The sequence below is a fragment of the Phasianus colchicus genome, chromosome 2, assembly GCF_987193195.1.
Source record: "Phasianus colchicus chromosome 2, bPhaCol1.hap1.1, whole genome shotgun sequence".
Taxonomy (NCBI): domain Eukaryota; kingdom Metazoa; phylum Chordata; class Aves; order Galliformes; family Phasianidae; genus Phasianus; species Phasianus colchicus.
In genome coordinates this window covers 110,615,006-110,632,262 of record NC_143437.1, presented here as the reverse complement: position 1 = coordinate 110,632,262, position 17,257 = coordinate 110,615,006, and the positions used below count along the sequence as shown (strand labels likewise).

The 17,257-nt window shown below is 44.5% G+C and overlaps 1 long non-coding RNA gene across 1 annotated transcript; it reads left to right on the top strand.

Annotated features, from left to right (window-relative positions):
* The first annotated feature begins 1,202 nt into the window (after positions 1–1,202).
* LOC149919280 (uncharacterized) lies at positions 1,203–17,017 on the top strand. Its single transcript, XR_016464861.1, has 4 exons — positions 1,203–1,673; positions 14,248–14,546; positions 15,911–16,027; positions 16,677–17,017. It is a non-coding gene; the product is annotated as an uncharacterized LOC149919280 (long non-coding RNA).
* Positions 17,018–17,257: the final 240 nt, after the last annotated feature.

Genomic DNA, 17,257 nt, shown 5'->3' with positions numbered 1-17,257 from the left:
AATATTAAGTCAATGTGTTGCTTTAATGCTTTGTAATGGAAGTCATGGAGACCTGTAAAATACTAAAGGTATACCCATATATAATTGCTATATAGAGATATTTCTTCTATGTCTATCAGCCTAGAAACATCCCCTGCTTCCGGAAGTAGCATTGTGGAACTTAGACGCAAACACTGCAGAAAAGCCACCAGCTCCAATTGAGACAGACAATAGAGATGAAGAGTTCTTTTCATTCAGACAAGCTTTGGATTGCGACTACTCAGAGGAGAAGAGGCTATTACAATGTTTGTTTATTTCAGGCTGAGTCCTTTGAATTTGCTCTAATGCATGCCATCATATGAAAACACAACACTTCACCCACTGAAACCAGAGCATGGATTCTGATTGTTGCTGCTCTTCAGCAGCCCAGACTGTGACCTCTAGGACTCCTGTAGGTCCTACAAATATAAAGCAAGCGTTGTTCTCCAGACAAGATCTGGTCATGGACAACGAGAGGAGCTTGAGCTTATTTTTTTTGCAAGCAGAACTGCTGGAGAGAGATTTTTTGGGAAGCGAGGTGGGTTATGTGCCCTTTGGATGCTGCCTGCTGCAGTGCTGATGTCAACATGGAACTGCAAAGAGCAGAATCATATCAGAGGTTTCCTGAGGCACTGTATGAACTGACATAAATACGAGTTACCTGCTAATATTGCTGTTATTGCTGCCTGGCCTAACAATGTTGCTGTTTGTCTGCAAAGCTGGCCAAAATGTTCCACCAAAGGCACTATGCTTTACCCTTTTGGACAACAAGACGGGTAGATAACAGTTCTGTAAGTCCATTCATTCACTGTTATTGCTTTTGTGTGCCTCTGTGTGCTGATATTTCTGAAACATTTCATTGATTCTAGAGAAATGATCTCTATGAAATTAATATCTTTCTATTTTTTCCTTGTGAAAATCATATTGCGACTCCAATTTCAAAACGAATTTTCAAAATTTAGGAGAGTCTCTTTAAATTTATATTGTTCTCAATGGCTGTTGACTAACAGAGGATTTCTTAAGTATATTTTACAGTTGATTCACAATTTTCTTTTAAAAATCCATTGCCGTTACAAACATGTATATTCTTTATTTGTTTCCTGTTGCATTCTCAGATGTAGAACTTTTAATTTTCTTACAGAAAAGCACTGCTTTGGGTATAGGTAAGTTTTTAAAAGATTGTATGATTTTCTGTTGCTAGTACTTAAAAATGGAGGAGGACATGAAAATGATTCTTAACAGGTATTTCCTTAATTTTTTACTTTCATTTATTCTATTTTTAAGTTCAGTGAAGTAACTGATTTTCCATTGCACCAATTTTCTGTATTAGAGCTGCACATCCTAAAACTGATCTCATTTCTCCCTTCTGGTTTATTGGGATTTCTTTTTTCTTCTACTGTCAGCTGAGAGATGCCTGCTGAGACCACAACCCATCGTAGGTGGTGTAGTGGCAATGCTAAATCACAGCATGAAGCACTGATGGAGCACCTGGTGAGAAGGCAGGGCCATCCCAGAGGAGCTCAGGTGCATGCAGTGCCACAAACTGATGAAAGGGTGCAGTCAGGATCCATGCCTTCCTAGCCCTCAGTTAGGGACTGACAGTGGAGGTGAGAATCCCTTGCTGGAGATCCCTGCATACCTAAGGCCTTCCATAGGTAAGCAGAACTTTTCCTTCACTTCTGTGGCTCTGCTGCATTTGGGCTTCATTCTCGTTTGCTGTCATTAAAGGCTTTGCCACCCTGCTACTATTACAGTACTTTCCATCCCGTTATAGCATTACAGTTGGGATGCAGCTTTACTAGGTAGAAAACATAAGCATTTACATTGTCCATCTCTGTGATGAAGTCAGGTATAGCTACACTGACTTATTTTGGTATAAGAAAGGCTTTTACGTACTTGATCAGTCAGAACACAGAGAAGTAAAGCCTGGGATTGCAGAGCAGTTGAAAGTGGCTGGGCAAATCTGAATCCATCTGGCCCAATCCCTGTTCCAACAGTGATGTACCCAGCAAGGTACCCAGGCCTGTGCCCAGGCAGCCTTAGAAAGCTATCTCCAAAGAGGAGAGCACACAACCTCAGCCTTCCTCTGGCTCAGAAAGCTATCAACCCCCTGCAAGCAGTCAGCAGCTGTTGTTTTACCTGCTATACATAAAATCAGGCAGCATGTGTTTAGCTATGTTTGTAGTGAAGAAGCCCCAGTACAGCTTTTGATGAACCATGTCAGGGAGAGACAGCAACCCAGCTGTGCCATCCTGGAGCTCAGGGAGGGTAATCTACCCCAAACCTCTTTTTATGTCTTGAATATTCCTAATTTGCTTTGCATCAGTTAGTACAGTCCCACCTCAACTTGCATGACTTAATTTGCTTTTGTTAGTGTGTGGTATCCTCCAGGTGTGAGAAACTTACCTGTGCTTATCAAATAAATGCATTTATTGCATCCATTTCTGGCAAGGATTAGACAGTGTTTTTGTTTTCAGTACAATACCTGCATTGTTTTATTTTTCTCACTTTCTTTGTGATTATCCTACTCTTACAGTGAACACTGCAGTAATGCTCCAGCCGTTCCTGCAGGTTACCTGACGTTTCTTCTTGAGCTTGAACGTTTGAACTCCTGCAGTGTTTGCATGGGACAGCTGGGTTTTTCTGCACAGAGTTTACAGACTTAGTAGAATCTGGACTTCCTGATTTTAATCCGTTCGGATGCTGGAGTGTAAGATTTGCTGAGCAGGAGAGAAAGGAGATGATTGATGACTTTGTGAACTGTGAGCACTTACATAGTTCTGCTGAGAGCAGAAGGGAGAAGGAAGCATGTGGTATTTCAGGAGCTGAATGGTTTTATTCCCAAACTGCAAATTAGTGATGGTGCATCAGTTTCCCTGAGGTCTTAATGCTCTCATGATCCAAAAGAAGGTGATAACCCATTTAGCGGTGCCAGGATTTAACCTGAGGGCCAGGCAGTTCTGCTGATTGCACAGACAATATATTTGTAAGAGTGGCTGCAGGCACTGCTGGAGTGTGCCCTCTGGAGCATCCAGAACTTAGAGCAACTGCACTGCAGAAAGCTTTCCAGGTTTGCTCAGCCAGGCAGCGTGCAGTGGTCCGCAAGCTGGTTCTGAGATATGCGTGCACACTGAAAGGGGTGAAAGATGGAGTGAGTCCACATACAGTACCTCTTTTGTCTGATTTTTGTTCTGGAAACCAGGCATGGGAGTGTAGAGACACTTCTGCTGTTGCAAGCTGTAATTGTGCATCTACCTGGCAAATGATGCAGTCAAGTCCAATGATTAAATCTAGGAGGGAGCATAACTTCATATTTCTGAAAGTCCTTCACTTTCATTATATATTTCATTATATTAAACATTTGACTCACTACTGTATTAATCTTATATATAGTACTCTGCACTTAGTTACTAACCTTGCTGGGCTCTTACTGTTTCATCCAGGGATTCCGTCTCCTTTCCAACTTGTTTTGAACCTCTTGCTGCTTGTAGGGACTGGTGCTCATGGGATTGTTGCTCCAGGATTGCTTCCCTCTGCCATTTAGAATGGAATAGCAAAGCAGCTGATTCAGCTCTTAAAAATAGCCTAGGAGTTCACTTTCAAAACAGGTATTGCTGATGTAGTGATATTGTGGTTGTATTGTTGACTTCCAGAGGAGCAGAGCAGAAGGTTACTCCATTAAATTAGGCATAAAAAATGCAAAGAGATTTTTTTCTCCTTGTTTCAGAGCTACAGAGCAGCTGGTTGCATCTCCTCCTCAACAAGCTCTGAGCACAGGGTTTTGGTGGACTGGTGTTGTGGGTTAACCCAGCTCAGCATCGTGCAGCCACTTGCTTGCTCTCCCCAGATGGGATGGGGCAGAGAATCAGAAAGTGCAAGGACTTGGGGGTTGAAAAAAAAAGACACTTTTCTGGCTAAAGTGAAGTCTCTGCACTCAATCAAAGCATAACAAGGCAGACAGTTGCTCAGCCACTTCCAGGAAAACAGGGCTCATTGCATACAATGGTTTATTGAGAAGACAAATGCCCCCACTTTGAATGTCCTCCCCTTCCTCTTTCTTTAGCCCACCTCCTATTGCGGAGTACAGTGCCAAACAGTGTGGGACATCTCTTTGGTTGCCCATCCTGACTGTGTCCTTTCCCAGCCCCTTGCTGGCAGCACAAGAAGCAGAAAAGTACTGGCCTCTCTATAAGCACTGCTCTCTAACTACTAAAATATTAGTGGGTTATCACTATTTTAATTAAAAATACAAAATACAACACTACATGAGCCTCTACAAATAAAATTAATTCCATGCCAGTCAAAACTATGAAAACCAGGAAACTTCAGCCATTCAGCCTTAGGAAAGCCTCTGCAGTATTTCTCATGCTCACCTCTGCTTGTCTTCAGCAGTGTTGATTGAAGCGCATCAAACAAACACAATCAAGTGAAATAACAAAGCAACTTTTCACCATTCAGGAGGGAGAATGGCTGTTTACGAGGGTGGAGGGTGATAGGACAAGGGGGAATGGTTTTAAAGTGAGACAGGGGAGGTTTAGGTTGGATGTCAGGAAGAAGTTTTTCAGCCATAGGGTGGTGAGGCGCTGGAACAGGTTGCCCAAGGAGGCTGTGGATGCCCCATCCCTGCAGGCATTCAAGGCCAGGCTGGATGTGGCTCTGGGCAGCCTGGGCTGCTGGTTGGCGACCTGCACACAGCAGGGGGTTGGAACTGGATGAGCACTGTGGGCCTCTGCAACCCAGGCCATTCTATGATGATTCTATGGTTCATTAGGAGAATGTGGAACATGGCAGCTCCAGCAGAGACATGTGAGACCCTGACACTGAGAGCTGCTTCCAGCTCAGGTCTGGAAAGGACCTCTGGCAGCTGGAGCCCACTGCAGTCAGTCTGCCAGACACACAGCCCTCTCCCAGGGCTGGCAGAGCTGCTTGCTGTGTTGCATGGACCTCTGAGACATGGACAGTTTAGGGGAAAGCAGAGGTGGGCAGAGGGAAGCTTTCAGGCATTATGGCCTGGATTGTAAAAGAGGTTATGGTAAATTTAGATGTCAGTAGGAGATCTTGAAAACATTAGGATATTCTCTTTCAAAGTTCTGTTGGTGGGACTCTTCTGCATGATTATAGGAATCTGTCAAAACGCCTAGACCCATTAATGAAGACAGGAGAGAAATGAGTGCTCTTGGAGGAAAATTAATCTGACTTCAGATGAGATGAGGTGAGAAACAGGTCAGAAGAATCATCCAGGAATCATGTCCATTTCTCTTTAACAACTGTGAAACAACGATAATGCCTTCTACTAGGATAGGAGCACATTTAAAAAGGTATGCATTAGGAATTAGTATAGAAAGCAATATAGGAGAAGTTGACTCATCCTTTCTGAAGGCTGGTGACACTTGTAAGGCCCCACCTCGAGTACTGCGTTCAGTTTTGGGCAGCTCAGTACGGAAAGGACATGGAGGTGCTGGAGCAGGTCCAAAGAAGGGCAACAAGGCTGGGGAAGGGCTTGGAGAATATGGCCTATGAGGAGAGACTGAAGGAACTGGGGCTGTTTAGGCTGGGGAAGAGGGGGCTGAGGGCAGACCTTATTGCTCTCTTCCAGAACCTGAAAGGCGATTGCAGCAGAGCGGGGTTGGTCTCTTCTCACTGCTGACAGGTGCCAGGACGAGGGGAAATGGCCTCAAGTTGTGCCAGGGGAGGTTTAGGTTGGATCTCAGGAAACACTTATTTACAGAAAGGGCTGTTCAGCACTGCCATGGGCTGCCCAGGGAGGTGTTGAGTCACCATCCCTGGATGTGTTTACAAACCCTTTGGATGTGGTGCTCAGGGCTGTGATTTAGCAGAGGGCTGTTAGAGTTGGGGTAGGATGGCTGGGTTGTGGTTGGACTCGGTGATCTTTAAGGTCTTTTCCAACCTGAGCTATTCTATGATTTCTAGAAGAGCACAATCTCTAAAGAAACACGCTGCTCCCTTGGCTGCTAACCCTTAAATGAGGGTAAGGAGAGGTGGACCCTTCTGGTTGTTAAGGTATGCTGCTTGCATCTGAGCTCCCTAGTCTAGCCACACCTTCTCACCTGGTGCTCAAGCATTTATTCAGGCCATGACCTAGCAATTCCCATACAACTTCTAAAGGAGATATCTAAGGTCATGTATCTGACAGAACATAGAATAACTTTAAACATCAGGCCCTTGGTGAGCAGGTCCTGTCTCTGGATTTTCATTAAAGCAAGCAGGCGGTTACTAAAAGAGTGGGCAGATGGGTGAATTAAAAAGGCGTGGTTACCAAATGCCAGTATTTCTGCATCTCTTTTCCATAGAGGATCTCAATATGCTTTCTAGGCTGCAGTGAGCGAATTGGTTGAATTTCAGTGAGATGGAATTAGAACCAGTTCACCTCAGTTCGCCCTGCCATGACTTTCTGTATGAAAAATGGAAATACTGCTGATAGCCTTTAACTTTTTTCTCATGTATACCATAAATTCTTAAGAACAGATATTATCTCTTGCCACCTGTCTGTACAATAAGGGCTTAATCTCAGCTGGAGTCTGTGGGTTTTTGAGTAATTCTGGTAACGTTGTGTGTGATTTATGGATAAGGGAGCAGTTCATCTGATTCTGTTCTAGAATTATAAGAAGTCCATGTACTCTGTACTCTGCCCAACACAATGACTGTAAAAATTCCAAAATGTACCTTAGAAAGTAGTTGGATTTATGAGTATATCAGATTCTTTTTGGACTCAGCTGTAGCAGATATTCCAACAATAATTCAACCCCAATCTCCTCACCATTATTTTATCCTTCCAAATTTTAACAAACCTCGCTGTGTTGGAACTGCAAACAATTTCTTAGATATATAGTCCCAGAATAAATAGTCTAGGCATTATGCTTTTTATTAACTTTTTTTTTATTTAAAAAAAAAAGAAGAAAGACATAAACTCAGAATTTCAGAGTTTTGGTCTTTCTAGCTTGTTGCCAAAAAGCATGTATCTTTTAAAGTGACAGAATGTGTGTCATTAATTTCAAAAACATGGGATCTCAGCATAAGGATGTGTATGGAGGTTCAGGATGTGCAAAAGGTTCAAAAGAAGTTAATCAGAATCAAAACTAAATAAGAAAATTAGTCAATTATAATGACTAATCAGTTTAAAGGGGGGCATGTACAAATGAGGTTTGAAAAGATAACTTTAGAAGGAAGCAATAGTTCCTCAAAACATGGCTTGTCAGGTGCCAGGACGAGCACCTTGCTGGAGGCCAGCAGGCGGCCATGATGCCTGGCGCTGTTGGCTGAGGCTCAGTGTCTCCTGTGAGGCTCAGCTCAGCACCAGCAGCAGAAGTGGCTGCAGACCTCCCTCTCGCCTTCTCAGGCTTGATCTTCAGACTGGCAGTGGCACGATGTCCCCTGGGAGCTGACTGTCACCTCTTCTGTCCCTCCCATGGGCACACCGCCCTTCCCCTCCTGATCCCACGTGGGCATCCCAGCATCCCACAGCTGCAGCTCTCCAAGCAGTGCCCAGCACAGCTCGGTACCACAGATCCCACCCTTCAGGCCCTGCTCAGCCCTGTCCCCATGGGTGGCAGCTCCCCCAGCCCTCCTGCTGCACCGAGGGCTCCTCTCTACAGGCTGCTCCTGTGGGGCTCCATGGGCTGCGGCCTTTTCCAGGCCACATCCATTGCTGAACTGTAGGCTCCCCCATGGCTGTGTGTGGAGATCTGCTCCACGTTGTTGTGCCGTGGGCCGCAGGAGGACGGCTTGCTCCACTGTGAGCATCCCCTGGGCTGTGGGGAGCTTCAGCTCTGCACCTGGAGCACCTTCTGCCCTCCTTCTGCACTGACCTTGAGGGCTGCAAGGCTGCTTCGTTCCATTTCTCATCCTCTCTCCCAGCTGCTGTTGCACAGCAGTTTTTCCCTCTCCTCCATCTGCTCTCCCAGAGCACACCCAGCATTGCTCAGGGCTCAGCTCTGGCCATTGGCAGTCGCTTAGGAGTAGCTGGAGCCGGCTGTGATCTGACATGGACGGGGCAGTGCAGGGCTCTGCTCACAGAGGGCACCCAGCCCTGCAGCTCCCTGCTACCAAAACCTTGTCACGTAAACCTAACACTATGCAGATGTATTAAAGTAATTGAGTCTGGATGCAGAGAGCAAGGTTCCCCATTACCACTGCTTTCAGAACCAATTTTCTCACTTGCAAACCTGCTTTTTATAATAACATCTTTGCAAGGAGTTTGGCAATACTTGGGCTGCCTCAGCTCACAGCATCTTGATTGAGGCTTTGCAGTCTTTAATTTGGATTTAAGCAAAGTATATCACTGTGAAGTAAGGGTTGGACCTTAAAGACCTGGAATGCACACTGAAGATGCAGCTGGACTCATGAGAGGCTTGAAGGTTGAAGTATACTTGCAAAATGTGCTGTGAATGGGATGGATCAGCAGGAGTTGTTTGTTCTTGTGTAAGCAGCTATTGCATTATTCTAAATATGAATATTGCCCTTTCAACTCTGTAAGCACAATGTGTGTGGCAAAACTTGCTTCATTTTCTCCTTTAATTACCTGTCTCTACTTAATAGGAACTATGGAATTCCACCATCTAAAGCAAACACATGGAAAAAATTAATTAGCTGAAACTCCTGTTCTTTAAAACAAACACAAAAAAACCTCCCCAAACCCTTAGGCTGCCATATGCACAGGGCATCAAATATCCATTTTGATTTCTGTTATGATGATGGTTTTGTTTCAGCAGTAGATGCAGATTGGCAGACAATTAAGAAAGGATTGCAAATGCAGCTTTAATTGATGATATATTTAATTGGAAATTAGGGTTCAGTCTCTCTGCAATTTTCAGTCACACATGGTGAATTTGCAGCTCTTGAAGTTTATTTTGCAGATTTTCTGCTGTGCATAATTCAGTACGGGTCTCCAAGCACCTGCCACACAGCCTTGTCTTCTCCACAATGACTTACAAATTCTGAATCAAAGTGGGAAAGGAAAAGCCCTTGGTGTTTAAATGGACTGAATTATTATCTGGATCAGAAGGGGGTGCTCCTCAGAGCCCCAAGGGATGCAAGCACACTGGCTCGCTCTCAGCTGGTATGTTTTATCATGCTGGTTTGAACTGATGAAGAAATTACAAATGGGATATATTCTCAGCTGGTGTAAATCAATATCATTCCAGTGAGTTTAGTGAAACCATAAAGATTTACACTAACTCTGCATCAGGTAGTTCAAGGCTAGAAAGTGCTCACCTAGCCTGCCAACGCAGGCTATAGACTTTGTTTGAAAGCATCCTGGCTTGGCTACTGCACAGTCTGAATGCACAGCAGCTCAGGTGCCAGACTGCCGTACTGGGATGTGGCTGGTAGCTAATAGCTATTGCATCCCCTTAGCGCCTATTGAGGCTTCTAGCTCCAAGCTACAAATGTACATAATGCTACAGCAATGGGTTTTAAGGTCCGACCAGCTAAGTGCTTGGGAATTTGCTGTCTTAGTGCAGTCTGTTGGCAGATTTCTAGTAGTTTTTTAGCTATTGTTTTTTTGCCTTAGTGACTCCTCAAATACCAGGTTTGGTTGGGTCAAGATGAGAACTAAAGCTTTCCATATGGACAGCATCAGTTCACAATGATGAGCATATCCTTACCAGCTGATAATGGCTAGTGCCTGTGTAGATTCTATGTGTGGTGTTGTCCTTCGTGGACTTTGTGTGATGGAGTGTGCCATGTGATGAGGACAGCTCTGAGGGCAGTGGGTGCCTCTTGCTGCTGCAAAGCATCTCTAGCCAGGCATGTAGGGAGGGGATCAATGGGGTCTCTGCTCTTGATGGTGTTAATGCTGAACAGGAGTGGAGAGCAGTCAATGACGTACTCACAAGGGCTTTCTTTTTGACAGATGTTATCTCCGTGGTATTCATTATTCATAGTGGTCTGAGCAGGGTCAGCTGACACCTGAGGTTTAATAGGGACATCTGGACAATTGTGCAGTACTGAAAGTTCAGAGAGGAACACCCATAGAATGCTAGGAGTAATAAAGGAGACCAGAACTGCCAAATACAAAGATGAGAAAGCACCTGGCAGGTGTCTCCTTCCATCTGTGGCCCTGCGTTGCTTCTCTTTGCTGTGTCACCAGAAGATTATCTGTGTAAGAAGGTGAGTCTGTGTGAATCTCCCCATGTGTCCAGGTGTGAGGGGTGATGAGAGCTCTAGTGATGGATGTGTTTAGGTAAAAAATGTGCAGAGCAGTTAGGCTATTAGGGCTGTGAGAAAACCTGCTTCTCTGGAAGCTGGCATGGTATCCACTGCTGGAGCTGCACAGGGATTTCAGTGGAAACCTGCCAGCCTCCATCACTTGGATCTGGCTCTGATCCTCCCTGTCCTCTACCTTCTGAGTGGTGCCACTTCACACCTGCTTGCTGAAGTTGTCAAAAACTGGCTGAGGGGGCAGGGCAGTGAGAGTCTGTTCTAGGCTATTTAGTTGTATATTTAAATGGTTTTAATTTCAGAATGATAAAACTATAAAAAGTATGATCTTATCAAATAGATATAGCTAACACCTGTGCCGACAGACAGGGATGAACTGTAAATCAGCTGCCAGTGTAGCTATAGTATATTGAGAGTAAGCCTGACAGAGGAGAGATTAATGGAATTGGATAGTTTGCTCCCGCTTTGCCCAGAGCTACCCATGCTACCATCTGCTCTATGTGCATCATCATCAGGAGCAGCTGATGCAGAACAGGCCAGACACATTCACAGTTCCCATTTCCTACAGATGAAGCATTTTTTTCTGCTCTCTGAGCTCCCCAGGAGACAGGAGAGCTGGGGCAGGAGTCTACTTACATGGCATTGTACATAGAGACCTCTGCTCAGGCTGGTTTGTGTTAATGTGGTTCCTTTGGTACTGGGAGGTGTGCATAAGGTCATATCCCTCTCCTTTATTTCCAGTTCTTGTCTATAAGATAGATCATAGAATCATAAACTCATACCCTGAATTGGAAGGGACCCACAAGGATAACCAAGTGGAAATCCTGGCTCCATGCAGGACAGATGTTTATCTGTTTCTTGGAGCTGTGGAAACATACCATACATGAGAGATTATTGATTGTTATGCTGTCACAGAGGTGAAATAGAGAGTTGGAAAGGACCTGTAAGATCACCCAGTCCAACCCCGGCCCACACCCACCATCCCTCAGTGCCACATCTCCACAGTTCTGGGACACCTCCAGGGACAGTGACCCCACCACTCCCCGAGCACACTGTGCCAGCATCTGACCACTCTTTCAGAGAATAGATTTTCCCTAATAGCCAACCTGAACATCCCCAGGTGCAACTCAAAGCTATCCTCTTGTTCCTATTTCATTACCTAGGAGTAGAGGCTGACTGCCACCTTGTTACAGCCTCCCTTCAGGTAACTGTAGAGAGCAGTGAGTTTTCCCCTGAGCCTCCCCTTCTCCAGACTGAACAATTCCAGTTCCCTCAGCAGCTCCTCATACAATTTGTGCTCTGGACCCTTCACAGCTTTATTACCCTTCTAAATTCCTGTGGGTTTTTTTTTTTTCCCCTTTTGTTTTGTTTTCCTTTAAGATACTATCTAATCTAAAGGCATTTTTTTAGACTGTTGTGTGCTTATAACACCTTTCCAGTTATCTGCACTGAAGGTAATGCAACACTAGCCATTGTAACTGTGATGACTGTGTAGTTAAGAAATTTGCTTGCATCTAAGAATAAGTCTATGATTAATATTAAATGTTCTCCAAACCTCTGTGGAGTTCTCCCATAATGTGTCCACTTCCAATTACTCTCAAGGATCTCAATTTCTGTGCAAATCAAACTGTTTTCCACTTCAACATTTTTGACCCAAGATAATTCTGGTTTTCATCAAATCAAAACTCCTCAGTCTGTCTCATTACTGTGTAACATCTTTAGGCTATGATCCTCATTCCCATTTTCTGAAGGCATGTACTGAAGTGTCAGTATTTCACTATGATATGTGCTAAACATTGCAATATTGCTTATTTCAGTTATATTTCTGAAGACAGCTTCACATCTCATAGTACCTAGTTAGTCTGATGCTGCTCTGAACAGGTCTGGTTCTGATGTGGCCTTGGCAACTTTAGGACTGAGATGAGAAATGGTGCTGGATGGCTTGAGGTGATGCTAAAATCAATCCCCCTTGTACTTGATAACTTCACAGATCCTATTACTGGAGATTCTCTTTTATCTTGGGCATATATCCTCCAATGCTTCACTTGTATTGGTTGAAGAGATGTCTGCTTTCAGCTCTCAGCTACCCCCCCTCTGCTGCGTGCTGCCATGCTCTGAGCACAGTGTGCAGCTGCTTCCGGTCCTACTGATGGTCGGATGAGCCATGTTCCTAATGCCCTCTGCTTAAATCACAGCTGGAACAGCTCTAAATGCTCTCACCTGATGAATGCTCTCAGCCTGCATTCCACTGTGGACAGTGGACAGCCTGCCTGAGGGTACACCTACAGGCTGAAGCTTCCTCAGCTGTAGAACTATACCTGGAAGCACCTAGCTTTCTGCATTTCCACTTCCTCAGGCTGAAGTTAACCATTGAAAGGAACAGTGTTACTGCTCATACTCACAGACCATCCCCCCTCCCCCCCCCCAGTCCAAACACCTTGTGACCTAAATCTTTCAAAATCTGCATTTTTCTAACAGCAAATGAACTTCTCTCTTGCTAACACGTTATTGATGTTCTTCAGCATGAATGCCTAATGTGAGGGAAGGAAATTCTTGTTTAGATTTGCTCACTCTTACGCCCTCTGCATTTAGCAGTCTGCCAGGGAGCAGAAGCAGCATCTAACAAATGCCTTGCTGCAGTTTCCACCTCCTCTGCATACCTTCAGCTTCTGTTTTTTAGTGGATTGATATATGGGGCGAGTGCAGCTTTCTGACAATTTGATTTTTCAGTTTCTAGGAGGGGAAAAAAAAGTGCTGGAGGACACTGCTGGGTCAGATGAGAATTTAGCAGATCCATCTGTAGATATAGGACATTTGTTTTTAGTGACCCTACCCTTGAATAACTGCATCATACATTAGCTAGACCTTTAAGTGTAGGATCTATAGAGGAAACAAACTTCTTAATGGAAGATGTTAAACACTCTTCTATTCATGACAGAAAGAGGGATCTGTGTGTCAGTGTTTTCAGCTGGCTGTCCAGTGTGTGCAGGAGGGACAGGAGCTGCTGTGCTTGAACCCAAGCTGGAAATAAGTTAGTAATAACACATGCAAGAGGAGCAGATGCATGAAACACCACAAGTGAAGCACCAAGCAGGTGGGAGAAGAGGATTGAAAAAACAAAGGACAACTTGTAGGTTGAGATAAACCATTTATGCAGAGCGAGAAAAGAAAAAGGATTATAGTTATGGCAATAGATAAATGTCTATAACAAGTGATGTGTGCCCAGTTGCTCACCCCCCAGCAAGCAGAAGAGCCAGAAGAAGTCCTGCCCCCTTCAGAACTCTCCTTCCACATGCTGTCACATGGTACAGAATATCCCTCTGAAGAAAACAATTCCATCCCAGCTGAAGCTAAGATAGGAGTGAAGAGAAGAGGACACACTTATTTTAAAGCAAAATTAGGAAAACAGGTTCTGCTTTTCTCTGTTTTCATTCCCTGTCCTTTATTCACTCGTTTGACCAAAGCTCTTTTTGCCTTGGGTTCCATTACTTCATCACTCCCAACGCTTTCTTGTGGTGTTTCATGCATTTGCTCCTCTTGCATGTTTTATTACCGCTTTATTTCCAGGAGATTGGGAGAACCAGGTGCCCACTTCCCCTCACACTGAGCTCCATGCTGCAGCTACCTCTTGTTTTCCTTTGCACAGTGAGGCCTCCACTGCAGGAGTCCCCTGTACAAGCCCCCTCCTGCAGTTTGCTTTGCTCATTCTCTGTGGAAACAAATACATAGTTTAGAAAATCAGGCCAAGGTGTGGATGAGGGCATTGTACCACTGATTTTTCATGGTGCTTGACTGCTATTATACTCTGGTGGAGGTCAGATATTTTGTCTCCTGATTTATTTAGCAGCAAAAACACAGAGCATGCTTGTAAGCTTGTCCTACTGGTGAGAAGGTCTATTGGGTCATTGCTGGATTTGTGTTGGAAATGACACATTATTGCCCTATCTTTTTCTTTCTTGCTTTTTGTTTTTCTAGTGAGGTTTTGATTAAATGATTATTCTCATATACAGCTGCGTGAATCACTAAATAGCTTTTTTTTTTTTTTTTTAGCAAGGCTTAGGAAGAGGCAAAGTCAATAAAACTGCATCATGATGTCTGACCCACACCTGGTGCCCAGCAGTGACTCACAGCCATGTTGAGGGTCAGCCCTGCTAAGTGCCAGTGCAAATTACCTTCAGCAGGCAATTCTGCTCCCTATCATTGCCCACGTGATGCCCCTGCCTTTCTCCTGAAGGTCTGCCATGCGAGCATTGCAGATGGAGGGCTGTGAGGCTGATGCATTTACACTGATATACAACCAGCATTACAGCACAAGAGTGGTCTTCCAGCAGTGATACAACCTGAATGTGGTGAGTTATTTTGTGCTGTTACCAAAACCATTTGGAAGGGAAATTAAAGTACAAGTCAAATGGGGAATGCAATCTGATGGACTGAAGGCTTAGAGATAGTTCCTTTGCTCTTTGTTAGCTAGCTCCATGCTGTGCCAACAGAGGGAAAGGAAAGAGTTGCAGGAGCCTGAAAGCCTTGTTCCTGGTTACAGGAGAGTTACACAGCAAGGTGGTGGTGCTGAGAAGAGATAGCTGGGCTCTGGGCTGCTCCTTGTCCATGATGAATGTACAAAGATGAGGAGGGATGACATAGAGCTGCCTGCTGTGGGGGAAAAAAAAAGCAGCTCTAAGGAAATGGGACCACATTTTCCTGCTCTTAATGAATGAGGACCTGCTCCCTGACCCAGAGACCAACTGGCATAGTCTGCCAATAGACCATGAAGCTCTTTGACATCAAGGAAAGCAAATTTAATATGAAACTAAACTCATGCTTCTCCTTCAGCTTGCTCTTCCATAAAGTGTCTGCAGCACATCATAGAACCATAGAATAGCTCAGGTTGGAAAAGACCTTAAAGATCACCGAGTCCAACCACAACCCAACCATCCTACCCCAACTCTAACAGCCCTCCGCTGAATCACAGCCCTGAGCACCACATCCAAATGTTTGTAAACACATCCAGGGATGGTGACTCCACCACCTCCCTGGGCAGCCCACTGCATATTCCTGACTCTGTCATTTCTGATGCAAAGAGAATTAAAAAAAGAAGAGTGGTAAGACTGAGAAACAGGGATTTTGGCACAGCTGGAAATGGGGAGTTGGTCAGCTTAGGTTGTGTTGCTGACAGAGAAATACCACTGTGCCTGGCTGGGCACTGCAAGAAGGCAGGAAGCTGGACTGGGAGCTGGGCTCTGTGCTTGGCTGCCCTGGGCAGGCTATGGGGCTTTTTTCAGTCATGAAATCACTTACTGTTCCCACTTACAGTCTGAGGAGAAGGAAAAATAATTAGAACGTGCTCTGTCAAGAAAAAAGATTGTGGTTACTTTTCTCAGTTGGTTAGTTTTTCCATTCTCAGACAAATATATTTACAATGAAAGTGCCTTGACTAAGCTGTTGAGTCCTCTCTAGGGCTGGTTGGAGCTGAGAAGATCAGTCCGGGCTCAGTTATGCAAATCTAGGCTGATTTCCAGCTACATAAAGTGAAATTAATGCCTCAGATGAAAGTTATATTCTTTCTGTATGACATGTGTTTCCCTACTGGTAAGTCGGGTGTGACTGCACTGAGGTCATTGGGGCTATATTGCACGAGGTGAAATTGAGATAAGATTAAGGGACTGGACTTTTTCTGACGCAGTGCTTTTGATGGCTGTGGGTTCTTGTCTTGCAGAGCTGCGTGATGGAGCGAGGCTGCACGGCAGTCCTCACCCGTTCCTACAGTAGGCTTCCAAATGCAAGTTGAAAATAAAGCATCAGGACAGTGGTTTCACCCAAGTCCGGTTCACAGGTGAGGAGAAATCTGCCTTCAGTAAACCCAGGAATCTCAATGTTACATTTTTGCATAAGCTGCAAAGATGCTCTTCCAAGATATTGTGGCACGTTTTGATGGTTATTAGCTCAATTCACTGGCACAATTACTGCAGGCCATTTAACACAATGTATCCCCCGTTGCTCTCCATTATAATAATGTCAATGCTTACAGCTGAGAGCACTGTACATCATAAAAAATAAGAATATATATTTATTACAGCGCAGCCATATATTTATAGTATGAATCTTATGATAACATCTTACCGCTTCAGTATGGAGGAACGGCTGCTTTGTGTGTGGGCAGAAGCTACAGAAATCAGATGTTGGGCCAAAATGGGATTTTTTTCATTGTCATTGGCAGCTGTTGCACATAAAACTGTCCTCTCCTTTTTGCATTGGATTTATGTCACCTGGGTTACTCATCTGAAAATTCATTGTTTAAATCTGAGCTGGTCACCTCAGACTGCATAGAGTCAGTAGGAAGAAATATGCATCTCCAGAGGGTGGTTTTTCTCATTGTGAAATAGATGTCAGGGATGGCACAGAAGATCTGCCTCTTCGCATACCAGTAACTATGTGAATTTGCTCATCTATCCTTAATAACAATAATCTTTTTTTCTCTTAAGGTCTATCTACCATCTGGAGCAATTACAAGGTGAACAGAAAGCTGGGGAAATACTGTTCCCAAGGAAAGGGTGTCCAGCAGTAGAGGCACCGGTCCATCCCAGAACCCTCACCCATACCTCCAGGACAGTGATGTGCTTCTTCACTAAGTTGCAGAATTGAAGAGTCTGAGGACCTGATGTTAAAATTTTAAGATAGGTATCTCTCAGGGTCCATCATGTTTCTGGCAGTATAACAGGACTTTGAACTCCAACCTCTCTTTGGGATTGTAACAACAGTATGTCCAGGTTATACAGAAGTCACTTAAATGCTTACAATAAATGTATTAATTAAGAGCCACAAACAGTCTTTGCCAAAGAATTTAGCTTGTCTAACTTAAAAAGAAGTGGGAGCTGACTGTTTACAAAATGATTTGCAGAGCTAGATACACAATTTCTCCTCTAACAAATCATAGAATTGCCTGGGTTGCAAAGGCCCACAGTGCTCATCCAGTTCCAACCCCCTGCTGTGTGCAGGTTGCCAACCAGCAGCCCAGGCTGCCCAGAGCCACATCCAGCCTGGCCTTGAATGCCTGCAGGGATGG